General features: G+C 36.8%; 1 protein-coding gene and 1 long non-coding RNA gene across 3 annotated transcripts in view; one reads left to right on the top strand and one right to left on the bottom strand.

The window, feature by feature from the left end:
- The window catches only part of CNTN5 (contactin 5), a 1,367,783-nt gene that overhangs the window by 361,958 nt on the left and 986,160 nt on the right, over positions 1-19,665 (top strand). The window lies entirely within an intron of this gene.
- On the bottom strand, positions 11,058-18,763 carry LOC309636714. The gene is made up of 2 exons (XR_014250168.1): positions 18,307-18,763; positions 11,058-13,695 (listed from the first exon to the last, which is right to left on the bottom strand). It is a non-coding gene; the product is annotated as an uncharacterized lncRNA (long non-coding RNA).

Raw genomic sequence — 19,665 nt, 5'->3', positions numbered from 1 at the left:
TGTTGATGTAATTAATTAGTTAATTAATGGATTAATTAAAGCACGACTAAATGAATCCCATTCTCTAGGAAGTCTCCCTGGGACTGATTTCCTACAAGATCAAATAATATTGGATAACTTCAATTCAAAATCAGTTCAGGAGTCCCCCAGTGCAGCTAGAATCTGATCTGGTAGCCGTAGAGACCCCAAAACTACCCTGGACCTGCAAAGGGTAGAATTATAAAACCTTCCTCTCTGGTACATACTAAATGGGGTCCTGTGAGTAATGAGGATGGCGTGGGGGTGGGTGTGATCTGGAAAATAGAGTGTTTGACACTTACGTTATTTTATTTAAATCAGTTTATAGTTTAAAAAGCTTTGTACTCTTTATTCTTTTATTCAATTTGGACTAACTCTAATATTGTCAAAAGTGCTTTTTTTCAGTGACTTAGCATCTTTAATCAGGCTTTATTTCCCAGGTGCCTAAGTCTCTTACTATTATGGCTGACCCAAGTTCTCTTCAGGTAGTGACCCATAATATAGGCCTTTAGTTTTTCATTCTCCCTGTCATCCCAGATGCATCTGTCGTGTTCCATATAATTCCAATAGGGACATGTATTCTTTACATTAGATTTAGTGCCTTAACCACTGCCTCTCCCCACCAGCACACAAATTTAACATGGCTTTCAGAGTGCTTGATTGTAGAAACAATTTAAAGAAGTGTACTTTCAGAATTCTACAAATCTTACATGAGCATGTGTCAGAGAAATCATAACAGCTACTCTTTATTGAGCATCTCCAGTGTGATTGACACTCAGCATTTAACCAAGCAGAATGTAAATTATAATCTCTGCTTTATAGGGAAAATGGGGTAGAGAGAGGCTTATTTATAGAGCATGGTCAAGATTAATCAGTTAATCTTACTAATCCAAATGCATGTTTTTACATACTTGTCAGCAGAATTTTGCTATTTCCACCTTTCATGGACTAACTGTTCTAACATTATCAACAAGCATATGGAGCACCTACAGTATACAATGACTTTATTTTTCAAACACTTAACTGAAAGAAACCTATATATGGTCCTATCAACACTGTTAGGGTATGTTTTACCTTTAATAATAAACCCAGGATAGTTGAGACCTAACATATATAATGCTGCTTTTTAATATTAAAATTCATATTTAATGAATATTCATGAGAACCCAAGGGAGAAAATACAATTATATTTAGTTGGTCATATTAATGGAATTATTATTAAAGTAAATGGGCTTTCTCATTTGACAGTATTTGATAAATTAGTTTATTTGGTCTTAAAGTAAGTTTCTATTTTTAAACACTATCTTACCTCTACATTTGGAAGAGTGAATAATCTTTACTTAAATCAGTGATGAACAGATGTAGATAACACCAAGCTTCAAGATTGTCAAACATAGGAGAAGAAAACTAACAATCAGTAATTATTTTGTGCCAAGTTTTAATTTAATTCTGTTTAATGTAATTTAATAACCCAGTTAGGTAAATTATAATATTTCTATTGAAAAATGGGAAACACATTTAGAGAGTTTAAGTAATTTTCCCAAGGATACTTAGCAGGTCAAAGATGGAAATGGCATTTGCACTCACAGCTATGTTACTCCAAATCCTACTCTCTTATTACTATCACGTTGTTTCCCAAGACTTACATATTTTTTTCTATTCCCATCCTCCTACATTCCCTTCACACTCAGCAATACTGGGAACAGCATATAGAAACAGAGTATTGATGAACTATTATCATAGAAAAGGCCTTTCTTTATAACTGAAATTATATAACAGCACAAAAATTATATATTTGAAATCACAGAGCTCCTTTGCAAACTTGAAAATACACACACTCACACACACATATTTATTGCCAACACAAATAACTGAAAGAGCATTGAGAATTAATTATAGTAGAAGGAAGAATCATCCTCAATGGAATATTAAAAATCAAAAGTGATTTCTACAGTATATGCAAAACAATAGAACATAAATTTTCATTACAATGGGTTTTGGCTTACTTGTATAAATCAAATTAGATTATGTGAAAATAACTTCCTAAGGGACAAGCCTTATAATAAATATAAGTTAGTACTATTCATTGTTACTTTAGAATAGAGGATACTTAGAAATTAGATATAAGAAAGGACAAGATATTCTATTCCACACTCCCTCTCCCACCACTGACCACCACTTCTCAACTGTGATTCACTTTTATATCTGCCCAACATTAACGTTAGTCTTTCCTTTGAAAAATTTTCAAACACTGAACAACTCAAATGATGAAAATGGAGTGAAATAATCTCTGCTTCAAATGTTCCTTCTTTTCAATACTAGTATATTACTCCTGATTACACTTGGTAGAATGTTTTAATTCTGTTAATGATCTCTAAGAACTGTCATTCCTAATCTACTAGGGATCTCAGCCCAAGATTAAATTGAGGCACCAGTAAACTGGAAAAGCACTGAGATTCAGAAGGCAAATATTATTTCAAAATTAAATACAAAATTCAAATTTTAGCTGTGAAGTCAAACCATGTGAAGTCAAAGGAATATGGGTTTTGTGTGCAGGCAACCATGGATAAAATCCTGGGCTCTGTCACATAGTAGCTGTGTAAGTGTGGTCAAATTGTATAACATCCCTCACTTTCAGGTTCCTCCTCTATTAACACAGGAAGAGTACCCTTTCATAGAGTTTTTGTGATCATCAAAAAAATAAGATGGTTTATGTGCACTTCACAGGATCTGGGCCATAACATTACACTCAATAAATAATTTGACCTGTAGTTTGGCCATGTTAGCAAGTTACCATCCTAATAGGTATGTGGTGGTATCTCATTGCGGTTTTGATTTGCATTTTTCTCATGACTGATGATATTGAACATCATTTCATGTGTCTATTGGCCATTTGCATATCTTTTTTGGAGTAATGTCTTTGGAGTAACTTCTTTGCCCATTTTTGAATTAAATCATTTTGTCGTTGTTACTGAATTGTAGGTTCTTTATATATTTTGGATAATAATCTCATATCAGATATATTATTTGCAAATATTTTCTCCCATTCAGTCAGTTGTCTTTTCACTGTACTCTCTTGATGATATCCTTTGGTGTGCAAAAGTTTTAAATTTTAAAGTCCAATTTATCTATTTTTTTCTTTTGTTGCCTGTGCTTATGGTGTCGTATCCAAGAAATCATTGCCAAATCCAAGTTCCTAAAGATTTCCTTCTATTGTTTCCCCTGAGAATTGTATAGTTTTTCCTTTTATGTTTAGGTCTTTCATCTATTTTGAGTTAATTTTTGTGTATGATGTAAAATAAGGGTCCCACTTTATTCTGCTACATGGATGTCCAGTTCTCCTAGCAGCATTTATTGAACAGATGGTCCTTTCCCCATAGAATGGTCTTGGCAGTCTTGTCAAAAATCAATTGACCAAAAATTATTTGAGGATTTATTTCTGGGCTCTCTATTTCGTTCTGTAGGTCCAAATATCTGTCCTTATGCCAATACCACATTGCTTTTATTACTGTAACTGTTTAGAAAGTTTTTCAACCAGGAAGTAGAAGTTTTCCAACTTTGTTCTATTTCAAGTTTGCTTTAGCTATTCAGAGTCACTGTATATTTCTTATGAATTTTAGGATGGATTTCCCTCCTTTTGAAGCGAACAAACAAACAACAACAGCAAAACCCAATGCCAGTGGGGTTTTGATAGGAATTGCATTGAATCTGTAGATTGCTTTGGGTAACACTATCATCATAACAGTATTAAGTCTTCCAATCCATGAACCCAGGATGTCTTTCCATTTATTTATGTATTCTTTAATTTCTTTCAGCAGTGTTTTGTCGTTTTCAGTGTACAAGTCTTTTATCTCCTTGTTTAAATTTATTCTTAAATTGGTTTTTTAAATGTGTTTATTATTAAATTTATCCTTTATACTTTTGATTACCAACTCTTTTAAAAAACCCTTTGCTATACTATGATTTCTCAGATAAAATGTAGAAACTGACAAATTTCTCAGTAGAGGTAGAAAAAACACACTCTTAGTTATTTACTAGGTTATACTGTAAAGTAACAAATTCAGTGTTAAAATGACCAAGTTTTTTGCCGTTCACATCATAACAGCTAACAGCTTTGCCCTTAGGGCTGAAGCCCTAGGTACAGTGATGATACGGAACTGCTCCATTTTTCTTCCTCATCTGTGATCCATGCTGAGGGACACCCCCACTGGGAACGTAAGATTCTCCAGCGTCAAAGGACAACACCAAGTAGGCAAACAGAAATACACAATATTTTCCAAACCTTTTCCTGGGAGTTAGCTCACTGTTAACTTCATCCATATTTCTTTGCTCAAAGCAAATCGCATAGCCACATTAAGATTAACGGGGCAGAGAAACAGCAAGGACACGGAGGGAACAAATAATCATGAACAAATAATAATCTCCATCACAGGTACAAATAAGAAGTGATCTTTCACCATTGTGATTGTTAGTTACTTGAGCTTATCTGGGTGCTATCACCAGACCTATTTGCTTTCTTTCTTTGTGAAACAGAATAAAATTCCATCTTCCTTAACATGTCAAAAAAAACTAAATGAGAGCATAGTTATAAAATGCCTTCAGCAAAGTAGAACAAAGGCTTATCAATTTCCAGTTTATCACACTGACTAAAAAGAGTAGAGATTCTTTGTATTTTAAAATAGCAGATATCCATTAAAACATGCCATGGGACTTAGAGGAAAAGGAAATATAATACATTCTTTGATAAAATTTATGAATGGTACAGTATTAGTAAAGAGAAAAAGTGTTTTTTATAAGTTAAGATTTCAATTAATGTGATAATTGTGGTTATATTTTAGATGGTTTCAACTAAAACTGCTTGTTTGCAAAGTTCAGAAATATCAATATGCTGTATTAACTTCCTTAAGTATCACAGTTTAAGCAATAATAAATTCTTATTTTTACTCAAATACTCAGATGGCTATAGGATTAGCATAATATTCTAATTTTTCTAGCTTATTCAACATATATTTAGCATATTTTGCTCACTAAAGTGAACACACTGTTTTCCAAATATTTTCATACAAGCCTATCTCCTTGCTTATTAAAGGATCCTCCTCTGAAATTTGGTCACAGGAAATGAATGAGATGATTGAGTGAGGAGAGATGGACAAGACATAGCCTTATATGATTCCACTTGAGTTCTTAGGACAAGCAAAGGATCAACATTAGTTAATATTTTAAGCATCAATAATGCCCATAATATCAGAGGATAAAGATTTTGGAAAAAGTGGATTCAAATTTGAGCAGAACTCTCCAATCATTTTGTGAGAACAAGATACCTTCAGCATGATTAAATCATGGGGCATATGTGAGAAGGTAGTGAAATCTTGGGGGGGGGGGGGAAGCGTAAGGAAAATAACACTAAGAGAGATAACCCTGTGCTCTGTGAGCCATGGTGGAGGTGGGCATTTATACTTAAGAGTATTTCTCCTCTTGAAAGGCCCCCACAAGGTGCTATTGAGGGATTTAGGCAACAGTGGAATATGGTCAGATCTACATCTTAAATAGACCACTCTGGCAACTGGATAAGGGTGACTTTGAGGGGAGAAAAGACTGGAGGCAGAGACATACTTGTGAGGCTCTAGCTGAAAAGGAATGAAGACCTAAATAAGGATCTAACTTAGGCCGGCAGGTAGAGGCCAAGTGACCCAAAATGTAAGAGTGTGAGTTTTGCTGTCAAATGGACCTGGCTTCACTCTGCTCCCCAGCTCTGCTACTTAGCCCTTTGATAGTGTAGAATATTCTTAATCACTCTAATCCTCAAATTCTCTTCCCATCTGTAAAACGAGTGTGATAGCAGTACATTTCTCATAGAGTTACATGGATTTAATGAATAAGACACACATTTAGCATCATGGGTAATAACATATAATCAGTATTCAATAAATGAAAAGTAATATTGTTGTTGTTAGGAAATTTTTTTCTAGGTTCTTTGTCTGTTCTATAATTAAATTAACACAAGACAGATTAACAAAAGAAAAACAAATTTAATTATGTACATACAAGGTCACATAAGACTGTGAAACCCACTGGCAGTCAGGCAATTGCAGCTTATATGCCATCCTGAGCTAAGGAGAAAGGCATAGGGATCTGTAACAAAGGGAAGAAGGAAGACAATTTAAAGGAAGATGGGAAAAGCCAGTGTTTGTTTGGTAAACAAACGTGTAACAGGGAAGAGCTAAATCGGACTCCATGTTCGATCTGTTTCTTTAACTTTAACCTTTGCTTTTTGTTGCTTTTGTTATTATAATCATACATAATGGGCTGCCTCAGGTAACCCTGCCCCTCTGCCCGAATGTTAAAGTGCCTCTGTTCAGCTCACAGGGAGACAATGTGACCCCGCCCACCTGTGGAAGGCTGCAAAAAAGAAGAAATTAACACTTCTCCTCACCCCTCACCAAAGCTGGCCATTCCAAGGGATATTTGCAAAACTTACGGCCTTTTTACTTCCTCATCTCCTCCCCCTCTCTGTGCTATAAAAGAAACTGGCATCCAAAGCCCGATAAGATGGTTATTTTCAGACTTTAGTCTGCCATCTTCTCGGTCTGCCGGCTTTCCGAATAAAGTCGTATTCCTTGCCTCAGCACCTCGTCTCTGATTCATTGGCCTGTCGTGCAGCGAGCAGAGCGAGTTTGGACTCGGTAACAAACGTTTGCCATGTCATGCAAAGGCAGTGGAACACAGAGAAGCCTTTGAACAAGTAGGCCTTGCTAAATCCCCAACCACACATCGTTCATATTCTTTGTAGTTATCTCTGGTGATAGTTCCCTTCCCGGAACAGGCCCTCTATCTAAATTCTGTTAGGCAGTTAAGGGGGAGGTAAAAAAGGAAAACTTTTTGAGACTTCTATTTCTTAAAACTAATCAGTCTAAAATAATCCTTATGCCAAAGAGACACATTTTTGGGGTGGCAAAAATTTGCCCCCTACATTGTAATAGGTAAAACAGTTTTCTAAATTTGTACTTTTAGAAAGTGGCATAGCACAAACCTGCATCTAGGCCATCTGATTCAAAGTTTGTGGATTTTCTACTATACCATACCACCACAGAGAACATGTTGAGAGGATACAAAACAATTTTAGAGAGCTTTAAAAGTAGTCAAGTATTAAAGCTGGGGATATACTGAATGACCTTGCCAATCCATTTTGTTTCATTTCAGATATTCTAATATTTGTCCTCCTGGTATCAGAAGTTGGTTATAATCCAAGCTCTAAATCTGATATGTTTCTTAAAAAATGAGACATGATATGGAATAACTTTAGCTCCTGGAGGACACAGATTGTTTCCAATTTGTCTTAGTATTTATTCTCAGTGCCTAGTATGGGATCTGACACATAGCCCCTCAATAAAGGGTTACTATATGAATATATTACATTCTTTTTTGGAAAGAGTTAATCAAATGTACCATAACTTATTTGAAATAAAAATAACAGATCAATGCAAATAGCAATGAGAGAATGGTCAGAGAAGAGAGTGTAAGCAGTTATTCCCCTATACTCTTCTGGTAATATAGATGCTTTTCCTGAAACATTCTTTTCTATCAGGGTTGGCCTTGGGGATAGGGTTTTACAGAAGGTTTTGCAATGCCATCATAAACTTAAAGTTGCCAGAGGAAAGCCCTGAGGTGCCGGCATCCCATCCACCTTCATTGTTAACAGATCCTCCATATAAACCTGGCTTTAATACAAAGTGGGATTACTGAGAGCCTTAATGTTGTTGCTGGTTTGCTCACTAATGATTATTTTTCTCCCTCCATTTCATAACGCTCTGCCTGGAAAATCTGTTGCAAGTGGCCAGAATTATAATTCTTCTAAGGAAGTGTTTTCCACACATAGTTAATGATTTTGCATCTTGTTAACTCAACCTTCACACCCCTCCATTCCTGCCCGGCTCATTTGGTTATGGATATTTATCACAGTCACAGGACAGGAAATGCTTTATTTTAATGTTTAATAAGTTTACAGCTCTTCAAATTGATTCTTGCAATGTGAATGTTGGTAATCAGTACACTTTAATGCCATAGGCATATCAGAAAAGGCTGAGGAAGGAAGGTATCCATTGATACCAAAGATAAAATAGCAAATATTCATGCAAAAAAGACAAAATGTCCTTTCTTCGACTTTAAAGAAGATTAATAGTTATAATTAAAGATCACTCTATCTGTGTGCATTGACTCAGACCCGGCTGAGCTCAGCAAACACTGCTCACAGGCCAAATCCAACTCTGCATGTTGGTAAATGCCTCTGTGATGTCACCACAGGGAGTTGGTTCTCTCTCTATTGACAGAAATGAGGCAGTAATTAGAAGTGACTGACAAGGTGCATTTCATCTTTGACCAGGAAAGACTTTTTGTGTCAAAATATCTCACCAGAGGAGTAATTTTCTCTGTGTGTGTTTCTTGTCCTGACACATTTTCCATGATAATAGAAAAGGGGAAATTGTTTCTGAATGTTGCTTAGTGACAAATAGCAGATACATTGCCTGTGCAGATAACAAGTGTCTGAATGCTGTCATTTTGTGATATCGACAGATAGGACACATAGTAAGCTGTGAATATTTATACTGGAAAAATAATTTGTTTTTGATAGAATAAAATCAAAGATGTTAAAATGCTTTTTATGGTATTATGCCTCTACAGGTTTAAAATTACCTGACAAGATTTAATCATCTACAAACAACAAATGCTAGAGGGGGTGTGCAAAAAAGGGAACCCTCTTGCATTGTTGGTGGGAACGTAAATTGATACAGCCACTATGGAGAACAGTATGGAGGTTCCTTGAAGAAATAAAAATAGAATTACCGTATGACCCAGCAATCCCACTACTGGGCATATACCCAGAGAAAACCATAATTCAGAAAGACACATGAACCCCAATGTTCATTGCAGCACTATTTACAGTAGCCAGGTCATGGAAGCAACCTAAATGCCCATGGACAGACGAATGGATAAAGATGTGGTATATACAATGGAATATTATTCAGCCATAGAAAGGAACGAAATTGGGTTATTTGTAGAGACGTGGATGCATCTAGAGACTGTCATACAGAGTGAAGTAAGTCAGAAAGAGTAAAACAAATATCATATATTAACGCATATATGTGGAACCTAGAAAATGGTACAGATGAACTGGTTTGCAGAGCAGAAATTGAGACACAGAAGTAGAGAAAAAAACGTATGGACACCAAGGGGGGAAAGCGGCAGGGGGTGGGAGGGGTGGTGTGATGACCTGAGAGATTGGGATTGACATGTATACACTGATGTGTATAAAATGAATGACTAATAAGAAATTAATAAATAAACATAAAAATAAATAAATAAAATAAAATTACCTGACAAGATTTAATCAACCAATTCTGAAAGGCATTTTAAGAATTTACTAACCTGAAATTTTCAGCACAATGAAAAAACAAAATAACCAGTATAAAACATTTGCTGTTTTATAGAACCTGCCTTGTCACTCAACATATGGGCTGCTGTCAGTTTATACCGCTTTCAAACAATTCATCGTTATGCTGGGAAATGGCCTGCCTTGACTATACTAAACTGGAAAACTTAAAAACAATTATTCATGAAGTTTAAATGGTTTGAAACATTGAAAAAAACCAAAGGAAACATTTTTTAAAAGTGTAGGCCAGAGAAGTTTTTCCTCTAGGTTTTGTAGCTGGCCTAATAATTAAATTGATATAAGAAAGATTAAGAGGAGAAAAACAAACAAAATTTAGTAACATGTTTACATGGGAGAGACCCAGAAAAACTGAAAATGGGGAAAGCCATAACTTCACCTACCATCTTCAGCTAAAGACAAAAGGTGTTCGGGGTGAGGAATAAGTTATGGGAGGTTATCAGGAAAAGCACAGTAAACAAGGGTTAGGTTGTTATGCACACTTAAGTTGTTATGCACACTTAAGTTGTTGCCTTCTCCATTGAAAAGAATATTGAGAGATTTAGAGTCATCCCCCTCTTCCTTGTAAGAGAGGAAGACATCCTTACAAATAATAGAGATTTCCCTTATACCTGTAAATGTCTCTTACAAAAGTCTTATGTCTACTTGCTTTTCAGAGCTTCTCCTGTGTTTACAATTTCTTAAAAATAATCAGCCTAAAATAATCCTTATGCTAAAGGAGACATACTTTGGGGTGGCAAATTCTTCTCCCCTGCAATAGCTTTGCCTGGCATTAGAATCTGTGAATGTGAAAGGAAGAGTTTGATCTTGAACTTGGAACTGATGATGTTAAGAGAACATAGTGCTTTCTTCCATTTTTTCTTTCCAGTATATCAAGAACATTTTATGGAATGTAAATTCACATGCAAGTGATCAAATATAATAGCAGGTGGAAAGACAGTGCTTATCTGGAAATATGAATCTGATTACACATTGCTGTTTGTGTAACACAGGTGTACAGTTATGAAAAATGTAGTGAGATCAGCAATTTCTAAAGCAGTAGTAAGTTAACATCATCCAACTGAGAAAATTTCAGAGTATACTCTGTCATAAAAAGAGAGAAAAGAGAGAGAGGGAGAACACTTAATATTGGAATTTAAAGAATAAATTGAATGAGTTAAGAACATCAGTACCCAACAATGAACATCATAGGCTGTAACACATTTTAGGCAATTGGAGGGAGTATGAAGATTTCAGAGTCTGTTGTCATAACACTGAGGTAAAAACTAATAGACCTAGCAATAAAGTAATATCTCAATTCCTGAAGTTCAATTTTCTGAATACCTCTATTAAATTAAGACGGATGGTATTCTCTGATACCATTTGCAGTAGACATTTTGGACCTTATTTTTCAAGGCCCAATGCTTAAAGGTGTTTTGATATGACCACAATTCTTAAAAAAAAAAAAAAAAAAACTGGATCACAATGCTATGTTTGCCCAAATCAGCTGCCTAGAAAACTAAATAACTTTGTTATTTCCCCCCCCATTTTACTATTCCCACATTCCATTTTTTCAATTAATTCAGAATAATTGTGAGAACTTAATATTTATTAAGTCAGTCAAGAACACCCTTGAATAGGCTACTCAGAACTCTCAGCCTAAAGAAAAAAATAGCTCCATATTAGTTTTGAACGCCCACAGTTATTTTCAGTTTAAAATCATTTTGAGAACTTTAACTTTATCTTCAGATCCTAAAACAATCAATTTCATAATAGATGATATACTGATAATTATTTGGCGTGTTTTATTTAATTAGTAATAAACCAGTGCACATAATATGTCACATAAGGTTTATGTTGAGGACTTTACATGTATAATTTTCATACTAGTGCTGGGTACATTACACATATAATTTCCATTTTATCAATCAGAAAATAAATGCTTAAAGTGCAAAATACATGTTCTAGGTTTCATGGTTACCAAATTCCTCAAATGGGATTTAAATTGTCAAAGCAGAAATTGCACTGGACAAAGTTAAACAGGCAAGGACAGGTTTCAAGGCTATTGCAATAAGGAAGAAAGACTGAACTCATCTCTACTGAAACAAAGATGGGATGGTTTCAAAACATTGAGTGAGCTAGTAGAAAAGAACTAGAGGACATTACAGGGGAGGTTGACCAATGGGATGTGCTGAGCATATTGAGTTATTTATGAGTTTGCAGATTTTTTCTCAGTGATTAGGCCATCTATGTTTCCTAATTGACACCCATCAAGGTTAGGCTCCTACCCTCCCCTCCCACAGAGACTGGGAAATAGGATGCTATTTTCCTTGATGAGTACATTTCGAAGAGATGGTTTCTGGTCCTTGATGAAAGGCATTCTGTGGGTCATAAAACTGTCAACAGGCTAGGAGATTTATATACATGTCAAATGGGCAGAGAAGTAATTTACAATTACAAGTTTTCTAAAGTAAATATTCTAAGAAAAGGAAGGTCAGGGACCTATAATGGGGAAGAAATCGCTGTAGTTTAGTCAAGCTGAGAGGAATGCTAAAGTTGTCTTGGTCAAAGTCCATGTCTGTCAGACACAAATGCAGGAGCTCCTAATGATGCCGAAAACTCAGCTTCTCTGTATACTAGTGCCAAATCAAATCTTGGAGACAGAGTTTTTGGTGAAGTAGAAAAGGATAGCTTTATTTGCCAAGCAAAGGGGGACACAGCAAGCTACTGCCTTGAAAAACTATGTGTCCCAACCCAGGAGGATTTGTTGAGGAGTTTTATGACAATACTTCCCAAGGGTGGGGTTGCTAACAAGATTAGGGTGTGTGCAGAGTCTCAGGTGGTCTCCTAACCTTGATGAGCTTCTTTGGTCCCTTTAATCTTGCCTCAGGTGGTTTCTTGGCTGCTCCTCCCTTGATTAACAACTGATTCTGCCCTTTGGAACTCAGGGAAGGTCATGGAGTCTGCAGTCTTGCCTACAAGAAACAGGGGACAAAAAGGCCTCCATGCCTGGGAGCACCACAGGACCCTACTTGGTTTCACTCCCTCCTTTTCCTTCATACTCCTCAATCTTGAGGAGAACAGATGTTGGACGAGAAAGGGAACAACAGCATTTTGGATAGCAATGTTAATCATAAACTCAGCAGAAGAACTCGGTTTTAGGGGGACTAGGTTTTAATCCCCACTTCAGTTTTATCTTTCCCCAAATCTTTCAGGGAACAGGGTGACGACTGCTCTGATGACTTCCTGCTGAGATGGGGCATAGTCCTGCCTAAATTTGGGGGAATATATACCGAATTAGAAATATTTGCATTCCAAGTCCTGGTTCTGAGTCTTATATGATTAAGATCTCAATCCCTGTTCCGCCATTTTGGTTCAATAGACCCAGTTAGAGGTAAGAGGAGTGACAACCAGAACTTTATTAGACAGAATAGATTTCATTTCCTAAGGAATTCAAGAGAATAAGTCTGAAGCCAGTTGTTTCCAAACCATTCCCTGGATGGGGAAACCCTTCAAGGCAATCCTGAAGACATGGAAAGAGTAAGCTGACCATATATCTAGCAGCTAGAAATATCTAAAGAAACAGCACATGAATCTATAGGTAGAAGGTATGAAAACAGAATCTTAGAAAGGATAAGAAAACAGAACTTTCATTTGTTGGAACAGATACTTAAAGTTTCCCAAAGAGTGAGATGTCTGCTTCTTGAGAGTCTGTTCACTGGCTGTAGGCAGGCTTGACTAGTCAGTCTCTGGTAATCTTCTTGCTCTGGTGTGATGTACCCACAGTTTTACTCCATCCAGTTTTAGAGAGGCATGAGATTAAGAAGAATGTCATAGGATCCCTTCCATTTTTCTTCAATCTGCTGCCCAAGTCACTGCTCTTTTTCTCACTTTCAGCAACACCAGGTCTCCTGCTTTGAGGGGATGCAAAGGAGCTTTCAGGTGAGGGGGAGACCTATGGAGCACAAACTCATGCACAGAGGTTAACAACTGACCAATCTATTGAACATAGCAATTGACAAGACCTTGTCCCATTTTAGATGACTTTTTTGCATAGCTTGGTGAGAGTTTTCTTAATAATGTCCTTAAGAGGGTTTTTGCCACTTCTGATGCTTTTACCTTTCTGGCTGGAAAAGCCTTTATTCAACCTTGATCCAGGTGTAATCCTCAGTTCTTTAGCCAAAATCTTTTTGAAGAGGGTGGGGGAATTTTTTAATCCTTGTGGTGTCTGACATAGATCAGAAAATTCAAGTCTGCAACAATACAGGAATGAATGTGTCTTAAATCGCATCCATAAGGGTCTGCAAGTTTTACCATAGTTACTCAATTTTGACTTTCAAATGCATTCCCCTCCTCAATGGTAAAGCAGATGTCACTGTTAATGATTTCACTGTTTTTCTAGATATGGGAAAATGAAGAAATTGGGCTCATAAAATCTCCTGAAAATATCTAACTATCTGAAGGCCTATTCTGCCAGTTATTTCCTAGAGCACAGAGTGCTTCATTCCTGATCTCCACCCTGAATTCCTTGAAGGTCAGTGGCCTCAGTGGCCATTGCCTTAATCCTTGCAGAGGCAGATTGCAATTTTCAGTTGGCAGAACCCCTTCAGTGTTATAAATTCGACCATGGTTCAGGGTGCATTTCATGACCATTTTGTCCCATGGAGCTGGGAATGCTCATTCCTAGGTCTGGCGAAGATTTCACTGATAGCCCACTCAATGTGCTATTATTATTGGACTAGGCCTATTAACAGTGCCAAAGTTCTCTGGACCACCTGTCTTACTAGTCCCTTATGGCCCAGAAAAATATTCCCTCGTGTTGCTTCTTCCTATATCTAGAGTTACACTATTACAGTCATTGATCTCATATGGAACTATATATCACCATTTTATCAGAGGCCCAGTCACACATTTGGTAATGCAAGAAACAACAATTTTGCAAAACAGGCAATATAACTAACAGATAGTAAGGTCATAAGTAAGAATATAAATCAAGAACTTCCATTAGGTGCAGCCCAGTATATACCAGGTCATCTGACTTAGTCTGCTCTGTACCAATCCTTATTTTTAAGGGAAATTGTATATTGGCATTGCCCGTAAGGCACCCAGTCCAGTTTCCTAGTGTTGCTAGGCTGGTTATCCCTAGTATGGGTTTAATTGTCCCCAACATAAGGGAGCCTTTAAATTTGAATGAACATAGCCCGCTGTTAACCTCCTGGTTGTAGATCATGGAGCATCTGATCTTTATCCAAATATTGATTACAAAGTTAGGCTTCAGAAAAAACCTAGCATGTTCTTCTGACAATTTAATTATATTTTGTAACAATATAACAGCACGGAACTATCTGGGAAGTGAGTATTGGTAAACACAGACCTTAATTTAAAAAACTGGAATGTAATATTCAGTGAAACATAATTTTTTTAAATTACCCCCATTTTCATCAAGTACATCCAAGACTAATTTGCTTTTAAAATAAGTTTGGTCCATTGACCACATAGGCTCTTCCACACTGACTCTGGTGTAATTCCTCAGAAGGCATCTCAGCCTAAAATTTCCAAAAGACCCCTCAAGGCCAAGAAAGTCATATCAAAGGCCTGCCATCAATATTTTGCCTAGGTGGATTTCTCTTTTCTAGAAGTCCCCAAAATATCAAGATTCCTACACATGCCAGGAGACAATCTTATTCATTCTCGTGATAAGGCTGCTCAGAACCCAACAGTCTCTAATTTTTAAAGGGAGCAGGCAGAAGGAAAAGAAAAATATCTCAGTTTCACTCACAGAGGTATAATTTACCACATTGTTGTAAATCATAACCAACTTGAGTGGAAGTTGTTTTCCTATATCTGGAAAACACAGATCAAAACCAATAACATTTCAGACAAAACCCATAAAAATTATAACCATATTCACCTGTTCATTTAGTAACCAGTCCTGTTGTTAACCTTTTATAAAGCCAACAGGTTTTCCCTAGAATTTTTCAGTTTCTTACCCAGTTCAGCATTATGGTCTGAAAGTCAGAAACTTGTATTTATCCAAAAGTCCTTTCTATAAATCTTCTTGAAGAGGAAGCATTTTTGCAAAGGCATCAGAATAAAACCATAACTGTCTATAATGACAAAAGACTTAAGAAGTCATGTTTAACGTCTGATTACAATGTAATGCAATTGACAAATTAATTTGGTTATTGCTGAGACATACAACATTTTAAGATAATAACTGGATTTATAACTGACGATATTTTGTCAGGACATATCAGAATTTTAGGAATTCCATATAATTTCTAGAATATTTATGTTATTAACATTTACCATACACTATAACCTAAGATTTATTACTCATTTGACCATAATTCCCATGTACTTTTAACATACCAAATGAAACTAATTAGTTTATTATCTCTCTTTGGGATGTTTCAGGGGCCCTTTGAAGCATCGCAAAGTTAGCTAGAGGTCAAAGGACTTCATTAAATTTTGATTTAAGAAGTTTTGTCAAATATATATATGTATCAAAAATATATGTCACAAAAAATATATATATATCAAAACGGTTTAGAACACTCAGTCAGGATCATAGGTCACTGTGAAACAATAGTTATTCACTCAAAGTAACAATAAAAGATTTTAAAGACAAATATAGAACAGATCTCTTGAAAAGGTAAAGCAACTTAAAATCTGTTATCAAAGGCACTTCACATCTTAAGAAAACTTGTTCTCTTAACAGAGAGAAAAGCCAAATTCAAGTTTTGCACCCACTTACTTTTAAAATTCATTTACTCAATTAAATTTATTTTAACCTTAGTCAATCCTCACCATGCACAAAACTCTTTTCTCGGGGCCCACTTTCCACAAAACTTTTTATCACTTTCTGTATTCATCACTTAATTTTTCCATTCGGAAACAGCCAGCCCTAAGTCAGACCTACTTCCTTTTCCCTTAATAAAATGCAACTCCATTCCTTATACCTTCTTTACTGAAAACACACATCCTACTTTCCTTAAGCAACCATGAACTGTCCTTTTTATCAGCACTATGTAGATCAGTAAACATAAACCCAAATAATAATTTCTTGAAATATGTGCTTTCTTATAGAAAATATTTCAGTGTGGCACCAAACATATTTATTAATAGTTCTAAACCTTTTATTTCTCTGTAAAAGGAAGCCAATGTTCAGTAATTAATGTTTCAGCATCTTATTTTATTTTGAAATGTCCTAGTTATTCAATAAACTTCCATCATTTAATTTAGCACAACTTTAAATTTTTAAGTAGTCAAAATCCTTAAGAAGACATTCCTAAAACATAATTATTCCTAAAAATTCACCCAAAGCTCATATCTCACTTGCATTACTTAACATTGATGACTCTAAAGACATGTCTATACTAATCAAACCAACATACTTAAGCCACTTTCAATAGCCAATATCAATTCAGTACTGAATATTTCCCAGATCATGTGGTCCTAGAATTTATCATGGCCTTTTTCTACATATTTAGATTTAGTTTGTAACTGCACACTTTTAAGTCAATTAAATATAGTTCATTTACAGGTTAACTTTTTCATAATGACAGAACCAGAAATCTCACAGTTTTTCCACTTGAGTTTAAAAGGCTTCCACCACCCCCACCCCCACCACCCCACCCCTGCCACCTTTTTAAGTTTTTTTTTCTAGAGATTGTCTAGACAAGATAAGTATTCCTGAGGGCCTGGGCACAGGGGAGAAATGCCAATTCTTTTTCATGGGAGCATAGTTGAAGATCTCCCAGTTTTGTAAAAATACCCTGGTGGGGGTGGTTGGGGGGGGGGGCTACAAGTTAGAACAGAGCTCTGATCACCCATAACAAGGCCAGTCCAAAAGGGAAAATCCCAACAACATTCTGCCACAGGCAAAACCTGACACAATAGGGAAGGATTCCCTGGTGCTGTCACATGTAAGCCCTCTTATTTACCAAAGATGTCTCAACCAGTCATTGTAAGTACTGACATACATACAAACAACAAACATGGTCCCACAAACAAAACATCAGACAAGGTGTAGCCCAAAGATTCCATTTCCACTCCCAGACAGAGGACTCAAAATGGCTCGCAATGATTGGGTAGAATTTTCCCATCCTGCACAAGCCTGAGTGGCTCACCCCAAAATGATACACACTAAAACACAAATGACACATAAGCTATGGCCACACAGACAGAATATCAGAGGAGGTATAATTTAAAAATTCTACTCCACTCCCAGACAAAGTTTTCCAAATAGATTGGCTCAGTTCTTGAAAGAGAACAAACCCAGAGTTGGCTCTCAGGGAGACCAGAGTGGCTCAATTCCCGCAAGGGAATGAGCCCAGAGTGGCTAGCCCAGTTGGAGTGGAGAAAATTCCCAGCCTTTCCATTCCTGTGACAAAACATTTATAGCTGAAGAATAGTATAATAACAGACCACCATACAGAGGCCACCTCTCCTCACCTTTAAGAATATACAATGGCCAAACACAGTTACAATAGAATCTCATTCTTTTCAGTCATAGATTCATAGTTATAGGTAGACCAAACTGCCAGAATTTTCCCAGGCAGCTATCAGATGGAATCAAAGAAGAAGTGCTTCCCATGTTGAGTTGAATTAAACAGCTGTGTGCATAAAACGGAAAGCAAAACCAGAATCCTTGCCAGCCAAATGGAAGCCATGCATACACACAAAAATAAACAGCCCAAGGCTCAAACTGGCTTCCAAGTCCCACTAAACTGGTGACCTTGGTCCAAGTGGTGCCTTACAAATGGAATCTTCCTAATGGAAAATCCCCAAACAGGAACCAGAGTTTCCCCAAACAGACCAAGTCGAGCAACCTCAGCATGCATGCTGGGGGACTTACTTACCAAAATGCTGGCAGAGGTGTGACTTCCCGAATGCTACTCTTCTGCTTCCCCAAAATAACTCCTCGGAGACGGAAGTCCAGGGCGACCCAGGCAGAAGGAAGAGAGGAGCATCCTCAAGGCAAAAAGGGCCTCAGAATCTGCTAGAGCAGTCCCTCTTCCACTGTCTATTCCCGCCTCAGAGTTCCAGCTGCCAGGATGGTGGACGGGGTATGACTAGGACTTGGCCTTTCCAGGCAAGGGTCCCAGGCAATCTGGCCTCTAGGAGTCCCTCCCATGGACCGTCCCCAAGTCGGCCCCAGATTTGTGCCAGAATTAATGCAGAAAGCTCAGCTTCTCTGTACACTGGTGCCGAATCAGATCTTGGAGACAGAGTTTTGGGTGAAGTAGAAAAGGATAATTTTATTACCTTGCCAGGCAAAGGGGGACACAGTGGGCTCCTGCCTCAAAAAACTGTGTGTCCCAACCCAGGAAGATTTTTTGTTTGTTTGTTTGTTTGTTTGTTTTTGGATGGAATGTCCTATATATATCAATTAAATCTATCTGGTCTATTGTGTCATTTAAAGCTTCTGTTTCCTTATTTATTTTCATTTTGAATGATCTGTCCATTGGTGTAAGTGAGGTGTTAAAGTCCCCCACTATGACTGTGTTACTGTCAATTTCCTCTTTTATAGCTGTTAGCAGTTGCCTTATGTATTGAGGTGCTCCTATGTTGGGTGCATATATATTTATAATTGTTATATCTTCTTCTTGGATGATCCCTTGATCATTATGTAGTGTCCTTCCTTGTCTCTTGTAACATTCTTTATTTTAAAGTCTATTTTATCTGATATGAGTATAGCTACTCCAGCTTTCTTTTGATTTCCATTTGCATGGAATATCTTTTTCCATCCCCTCACTTTCAGTCTGTATGTGTCCCTAGGTATAAAGTGGGTCTCTTGTAGACAGCATATATATGGGTCTTGTTTTTGTATCCATTCAGCCAGTCTATGTCTTTTGGTTGGGGCATTTAATCCATTCACGTTTAAGGTAATTATCGATATGTATGTTCCTATGACCATTTTCTTAATTGTTTTGGGTTTGTTTTTGTAGGTCCTTTACTTCTCTTGTGTTTCCCACTTAGAGAAGTTCCTTTAGCATTTGTTGTAAAGCTGGTTTGGTGGTGCTGAATTCTCTTAGCTTTTGCTTGTCTGTAAAGCTTTTGATTTCTCCATCAAATCTAAATGAGATCCTTGCCGGGTAGAGTAATCTTGGTTGTAGGTTCTTCCCTTTCATCACTTTAAGTATATCATGCCACTCCCTTCTGGCTTGCAGAGTTCCTGCTGAGAAATCAGCTGTTAACCTTATGGGAGTTCCCTTGTA

This window comes from Balaenoptera physalus (assembly GCF_965194825.1).
Source record: "Balaenoptera physalus genome assembly, chromosome: 10".
Classification (NCBI taxonomy): domain Eukaryota; kingdom Metazoa; phylum Chordata; class Mammalia; order Artiodactyla; family Balaenopteridae; genus Balaenoptera; species Balaenoptera physalus.
This window is presented reverse-complemented; position numbering and strand designations above follow the sequence as displayed.